This window comes from Elgaria multicarinata, chromosome 3, assembly GCF_023053635.1.
Source record: "Elgaria multicarinata webbii isolate HBS135686 ecotype San Diego chromosome 3, rElgMul1.1.pri, whole genome shotgun sequence".
Taxonomy (NCBI): domain Eukaryota; kingdom Metazoa; phylum Chordata; class Lepidosauria; order Squamata; family Anguidae; genus Elgaria; species Elgaria multicarinata.
In genome coordinates, this window is record NC_086173.1 from 146,156,998 (window position 1) to 146,163,730 (window position 6,733).

The window sequence follows — 6,733 nt, forward strand, 5'->3', positions numbered from 1 at the left end:
CCCCAACCAATTTTAGCTGTCGTGGCTTCCCCTGCAAGGAAGCTTGGAGATTGTAGTTCGACGAGAGGTCTGCCTCCGTTACAGAAGTTATCTCGGTTACCCATCCGAAACTACCGTTCCCAGAGTTCCCTGGGAGCAGCCCATACTAGCTAAACTAGTTTTGGAACCGGTTTGTGTTTCTAGTGCAGATGGCGAGAGGAACAAGCGGGGACCAACGCCTTGAAATGGGGGAATACAAGGAGGATTTAAAATTGGGTTTTTAAAAGGTTATTTTATGGAAACCTGGAGGGGGATCTTTTCAGGTTTTGGAAGCTGCATTTGGATAAAAACCGAACATGATTCTGTTCCAGTGGCATTTATATAATCAGGAAGGTCTGTACAACAGGAATATTTTGAAATAAAATACATTCACAGTGTGCTCAGAATTAAATCTTATGGCACTCAGTGGGACTTATTGCCAAATAATATTTATCAGAATTGCAGTCCTATAGGATTGCATAGTATTTGTGTATAGGATTACAACCTTAGGCCTCAGTCCTAAATACACTTACTAAGGAGCCTATTCCTCTGAGTTCAGTTGAATTTACTTTTGAGTAAACATGTTTAGCACTGCACAGCTGCAATCCTATGCATATTTACCTGAGAGTAAGCTCAATTAGACACAGTAGAACTTTTGAGTAAACATGCATTAAGATTATTCTATTAAGATTGCAGTTTTTAAAAGCCCTGATCCTGTGCCTTTATCAGCATCTAGCCAAAAAGAAATTTTGCAAGTGAATCTTTTACCCTTACTTTATCTGCATACCAGGAAAAGATGCCATCCTAGTTGTGAACCAAGCCACTGAGCTTCTTTACATTTTTTTAGCCCACCTACCTCCTCGTTTTCTGCTTCCATTTTCATCCTGAGATTGCAATCAGTTTATTATACAGCCACATGATTTGAATGGAATACTTCCTGTTTCTGCCTTGAGTTTGAACTTCCATTCAGATCAACGAAACAATGAAAATCTAGTGGCAGAATTATAGTGCAACACCACCAATACATTTGACAGATTTATAAAGCTGGTTTTATCTGTGGAATAAGGAGCGGAAAGGGCAGGAGATATCCTGTTTGATAGCAACATCATGAAATCGACCCAGGAACTTCCATGAGTGACCAGTCACGAGTGTGCTATAAGTTGTTCATTTAGAGACAGCCTCTGACTTTGCTAGCAAAAACTAGGCAGACAGGCTCAAAGCAATAAGACAGAGATCACACTTCATGTTAATTTTGTGGTTATTATTTGAGAATTGCTGGTGGTCATCACCTTGGTAGTGAGTCACCAAAGATCATTACTTCCAAGTACCCCAGGAAAATTTCCATACGGAAAGAGCTCAGTTAGAAGGTGATCTATGGTGTCTGATGTTAATAGTCCCAATGTGTGTTTAAATAGAAAGAAAGAACAAAGGTATCCATATTGTCTGTAAGGGGGGAAAAAAACTATATTAGTGTAATAACTTTATTAGGCCAACCAAAAGATCACAAAAATGTGCAATGTTTTGAGATCTCCAGATCTCTTCATCAGGCAATATGTTACAAAAATCAGGGGTAGGGGTGCGGGTGGGTGGAATAGGGACACGAAAATCCTGATTTACTGGTGAAGTCACACTCTTAGTGTCTGCATGTTTATAGAGTCCCAAGATGAAGTGGTGGAGGAGGAGATGTACAGACATTCTATTTAGGCTCTAGCAAGTCATGTGATGGTTCCTGGTTGGACCTGGAGCTGCCCCAAGGGCTGTTGGGAGCAAGCAAGGGGAAAATGCCCCTCCTCCCTTTGGCCTTGTTCAAACAACACACTAAACTATGGTGGTTAAGCATTTTGAGCTAAACATTATGACTTACCATGTTGTGTGGTGGCTACATAACCATAGTTTAAACACACTAATCATTTGCGGCAAAATATGGCTTAGCGTGTTGTCTGAACCGGCCCATTTTGAAAAATATAAAATCCAGCTGTTATTCAGAATTGTTTCCATCCTGGCTGAAGAACACAGGCTCCATTTATTGGTGAAATGTTTGCTGAAAGTGAGTAAAGAGAAACATTTTTACACCTTCCATACACTTTGTCATAAATGCCGCCTCATCCTCTTCTCCAAGTGCTGTTCCTATAGAAAGAAACACACAAATTGGCCTGTTGGATCAGAGGAAAAGTCCTTGCATTCAGTTTCCAAGGTCGGTGGCCTCCAACATCCCTATAGGAAGCCCGCAGGCAATTATCAGAGATTTGTGGACTGACTTTTCTTTGAGCTACATCATTGCCAAAACATTTTCTCTACGCTTACACAACAGACATTGTGATGTGAGCGCTGCTGAAAATGGGCCAACTTTACATTTTAAGTGGCAGACATTGCTCTTTAAAGGATGTTAATGTTTAGCTTTGAGGCATACAAATGAAGGTCTGGGTCAGGATGCATTGCACTCTGGTTGGGAACATTTGTTCAAATTTGGGACTGCTGGAAATGAGAAGCGAGCAGAGGTCTCACATTTTATGCTGGTTAAGCAAATGTCAACATCCAAGTCCAGGTTATTCACACAACTACTCAAGTGCTTGATGGTGGCTATTTAGAGCGTACACCAGAGTTAGGCAATTTCAAGCAGTCTGGGGACCACATCCCATCCCCAGGAACCCCTGATGGGGCTGCACTCCAGCCAACCCTCAAGCAGTGGAGGCTGGTGGCTCCAATGTCAGTGGGGCAGTGAATCTGCTCCAGGTTTCAGTCAGAACTCTAAAGGAGCCATCCAAGGTGCTCAGATAGTTCCTTTAGAGTTCTAACAGATTGTGACTAAAACTTGGGGCGGATTTACCACCCCACTGATATCGGAGCCTCCGGCTTCCACTGCACTCCACCAAAATGCACCCAGGGCGTCACCTGTTGCTCTTGTGTACTGGGTGGTCATGTGTTTCCTCTGGCATTGTTTTAGGATGAGTGCAAAAAGGCATTTACCAGATAGTGGTAATACTATCAAGCACTTTAATGAGCTGATCATCTTCATTGTCCTGCCAAGTGTGGGGGATCAAACAACACGGCCACAGCTGATAAATCTTCATCTAACAGAAACTATGCTACAGGGAGTCATCAAAAGTACTCATGTATTAAACTGATGGGTGAAAAGAAAGCCCCCTTCTCACGCTTGTTGGACGTGCGACCAGAGGTGTGTGTTGCCAGGGCATGTCATCAGTGAGGCTGGCAGCTGGCCAAAGGGCACAACCCTCTCCCCCACCCAACACCTGAGCAGTGTTTGTCTGCATATACACCTACAGTAACTCAGGGTTACCCAATGGAACTGATTGGCACAAAGGGAAGTATTCTGTTTCTGGGCACAATTCAGAGTGCTGGTTATCACCTATAAGGCCCTTTAAGGCCCGGGACCAGGTTATCTGGAAGATCGTATTCTCCCATATGTGCCTGCCCATGCTCTGAGATCTTCTGGGGAGGCCTTTCTCTCAGTCCCACCAACATCTCAGGCATGCCTGATGGGTACGCGGGAGAGGGCCTTCTCGGTGGCTACTCCAAGGCTCTGGAACTCCCTTATTTATTTATTTATTTTATTTTATTTATTTATCATACTTATACCCCGCTCCTCAGCCAAAAAAGGCTCTCAGAGCGGCTTACACTTAGCAAAAAAGACAGTCCCTGCCCTCAGGCTTACAATCTAAGGGAAGCTAGGCTGGCTCCCTCTGTGCTATAGTTTCGGAGGCAGGCAAAAACTTTTTTGTTTCAGCAGGCTTTTGGAACTATACTGGACCTGTGTTAATGTATTGGATCTCCCCACCCCCTTTTTCTGTTACAGTTTTTTTAAAAAAATTAAGATGTGTTTAATATTACTGTTGGTTTAATTCCATTTTAACTTTTGTAAATTTATATTTATATGTTTTAATTGTAAACTAAACATTGTTGGTCTTCAGTTCCAAATAGTCACCTTCACCTTAAATCAGGAGTGGAGAACTCCCATCAAGTACAGTCATCATGGACAGACATAATGATGGGATTTGTTGTCCAGTAACATCTGGAGGGCCACAGGTTCTCCACCAACCCGTAAATGCATTTAAAAAAAAAATGATTACACATATTCATAAAAGACAGGGGGTCTATCAACAGCTGTTACAATAGCCAAAAGGAACCTCTATGTACCCATATGATATATCTGTGTTAATACCCACCTGTTGAGACAAACAACAGGGGAAATGCAGTACCTTCATGTCCTGCTTCAGAGCTTCCAGATGCTTCTGGCTGGCTGCTGTTGGGAATCGAAAATTGGAATAAATGGATTTTGTTTTTATCCAGCAAGGCTGTCCTTACGAAGAATAAAAATGGTAACATTCTTCTCACCATTTGGCAGAAGAATACAGAGATGACCAGTTTATCCAGTAGTTACCTGCATAGTGTAGCAAGTTACTATTTGCTACACCCATGATCTGGCTGAAATGCAGATTAGTTCACGGCATGCCAAGTTCAACCCAGTGTGTGAACATACTTTGACTAGGATTTTATTGTTAATTGTTGTATTTTTATTGCTTTAGTTTAATTGTTGTTTTGCTCTTGCACCTGGTTTAGAGAACTGAATTTTACTAAGTGAGTAACTCAGGTAACAAATAAGGGTGCAATATTTAGGGTAAATTCCTATGCATGTTTAGACAGAAACCCCCCCCCCCTTACAACTCCCAGCATGCCCCCTGGTTGCCTGGAAGTTGTACGTCTTTTTTCTGTCTAAATTTGCATAGGATTGCACCCTTAGCTGATTAATTGATTAAATGCCTCTTGATTGACTAAACGATAACAGCAATCAGGAAATACTTAAAATTATATAATTATTTTTAACTCTGCAGATAGGAGGAGCTATGTTGGCAGATGCATCTCCTCACACTCCCAAACATGGAAGATTATGCCTCTTCTAAGATGGTACCAGCTGCAACAGATCCTCTTTAAAAAAAAAAGTGTTTTTAAAAAGCTGTTTTGTCAACATGGAGATTTAAATCAATCGATTAAGACTCTTATAATGAGTCCATTCACCTTCATTAAATGAGTGCCCTAGCATGTGCTGGTTTGGCTGTGTGTGACTAAATTTAAATTAGCATTCATTTGCACTGCTAGGGTGTTTAAAAAATAACCACAACTTTAAAGTTGCCTATTTGTTAGAGTTGTGGATCAGTTTATAATTTTTAAATGGGCTTAATGCACATGGCAAAACAATCAAGTTACCAAGCTAGTTAAAAAGACGCCATATGGAAACAAGATTCTAGTCCCTTAGACTGTTATGGGGAAGACCAACCCCTTCTTGAATTCTGTGACTTACTCAGTGACATCGCAGTAGTCCCTTTGACAACCGCTAGCAAGCAAACCCTGCTATTCTTATGTCTTTATAGAAGGGTCCACCCACGGGCACATGAGAATAATGAGTAAAAGTATTACTTAAGGCTATACAGAAGCAAAGCATCCATAGGACAGACAACCTTATACACAACAGCCGCTCGGGTCCTCCAGCCGACCTCATCAACCAATAAACGCGTTCGATTCGTGAGCCTCCAATAGAATAGCCTTGTTCTAATTTCTAGGATCCAATCACGGACCTCAATTCCAATCCTGCGCTCCATCAGTTTCCAGAAGTTATTCTCCATCCTTGTCTTGTTTATAGATAAGAAACCCTTCGTTATATTACAGCCTAAATTAGGCATGCATGCCGCCACCGCCGCTTTTGTTGGCAGCCTCATGGCTTAAAGATAAGCAGCGCTAACCTCCTGGGCACGTTTACTCGGAAGTAAGGCCCATTTAGTTCCGTAGAGCTTAATCGCCCGGTAAGTAAGTTTAGGATTGGAGTCAAAGTGATCAAAACTCATAGGCTCAAACCCAGGAACGGAAAATAGAGACATATGAAAATGTTCATTTTTCTGTCCTTTGTTTAGAAACTTACATCGTATTCTTCCAGAAATACGAGGGCGTTCACCCAGCCCGACCTAATGGTTAAAAAACCGAGGCAGGATCTACACTACTGCTTATAACAGTTTATAATCGTTATGACAACTGTTCAGGCCCAGGACACATTACATATACCATTTCCATACCATTTTTAATATGTTATATCCTGCTTGGTGTAGATCGGGCTGAAAGCATTTCTGAATGTTAGGTTTGTAGCTCCATCGCCTTAAACCTTTGATAACATCTTAAAAATAAAAATACAGAGTTGTTTGCTTGTTTTGTGGGGATTGGGACACGTTTGATATACTCTGCGTCTATCTTGTAGCCATGGAATAAAATAAAAATATCTCCTTCGAGCCGGAATCGAACCAGCGACCTAAGGATGACTCATTAAACGTTCTACAGTCCTCCGCTCTACCAGCTGAGCTATCGAAGGGATGTGACGTTGAAACTGATTCAGGGCGGATAAGAACCTTTACCTAGAAGTTATTATTTTTGTTTCTTGGACTTCCTTTGTTAGATATTACATTTTTGTCCATGTAATAACAAAAGTGTATCTGGATCGTTTCTATACGATGAAGACAAGTTAATGTGCACGTGGCGAACGCTAAAGCCACTCCATTCATTTCAACCGTGATGTGCAAACCCGAACAACTTAATCTGGCCGGGTGGGTGGGGACTCTTTGGTAGACCAACAAGAATAGACGATGTCTGTCGTGCAAGTTTACTTGCAAGTTCCTGTGTGCTCGATCGGGCTGAGGCAAGTGTGCACAGGATG

General features: G+C 41.8%; 1 non-coding gene across 1 annotated transcript; it reads right to left on the reverse strand.

Moving 5' to 3' along the window:
- Positions 1 to 6,303: 6,303 nt before the first annotated feature.
- On the reverse strand, positions 6,304 to 6,391 carry TRNAY-GUA (transfer RNA tyrosine (anticodon GUA)). Its single transcript is given in 2 exon segments — positions 6,304 to 6,339; positions 6,355 to 6,391. It is a non-coding gene; the product is annotated as a tRNA-Tyr (tRNA).
- Positions 6,392 to 6,733: the final 342 nt, after the last annotated feature.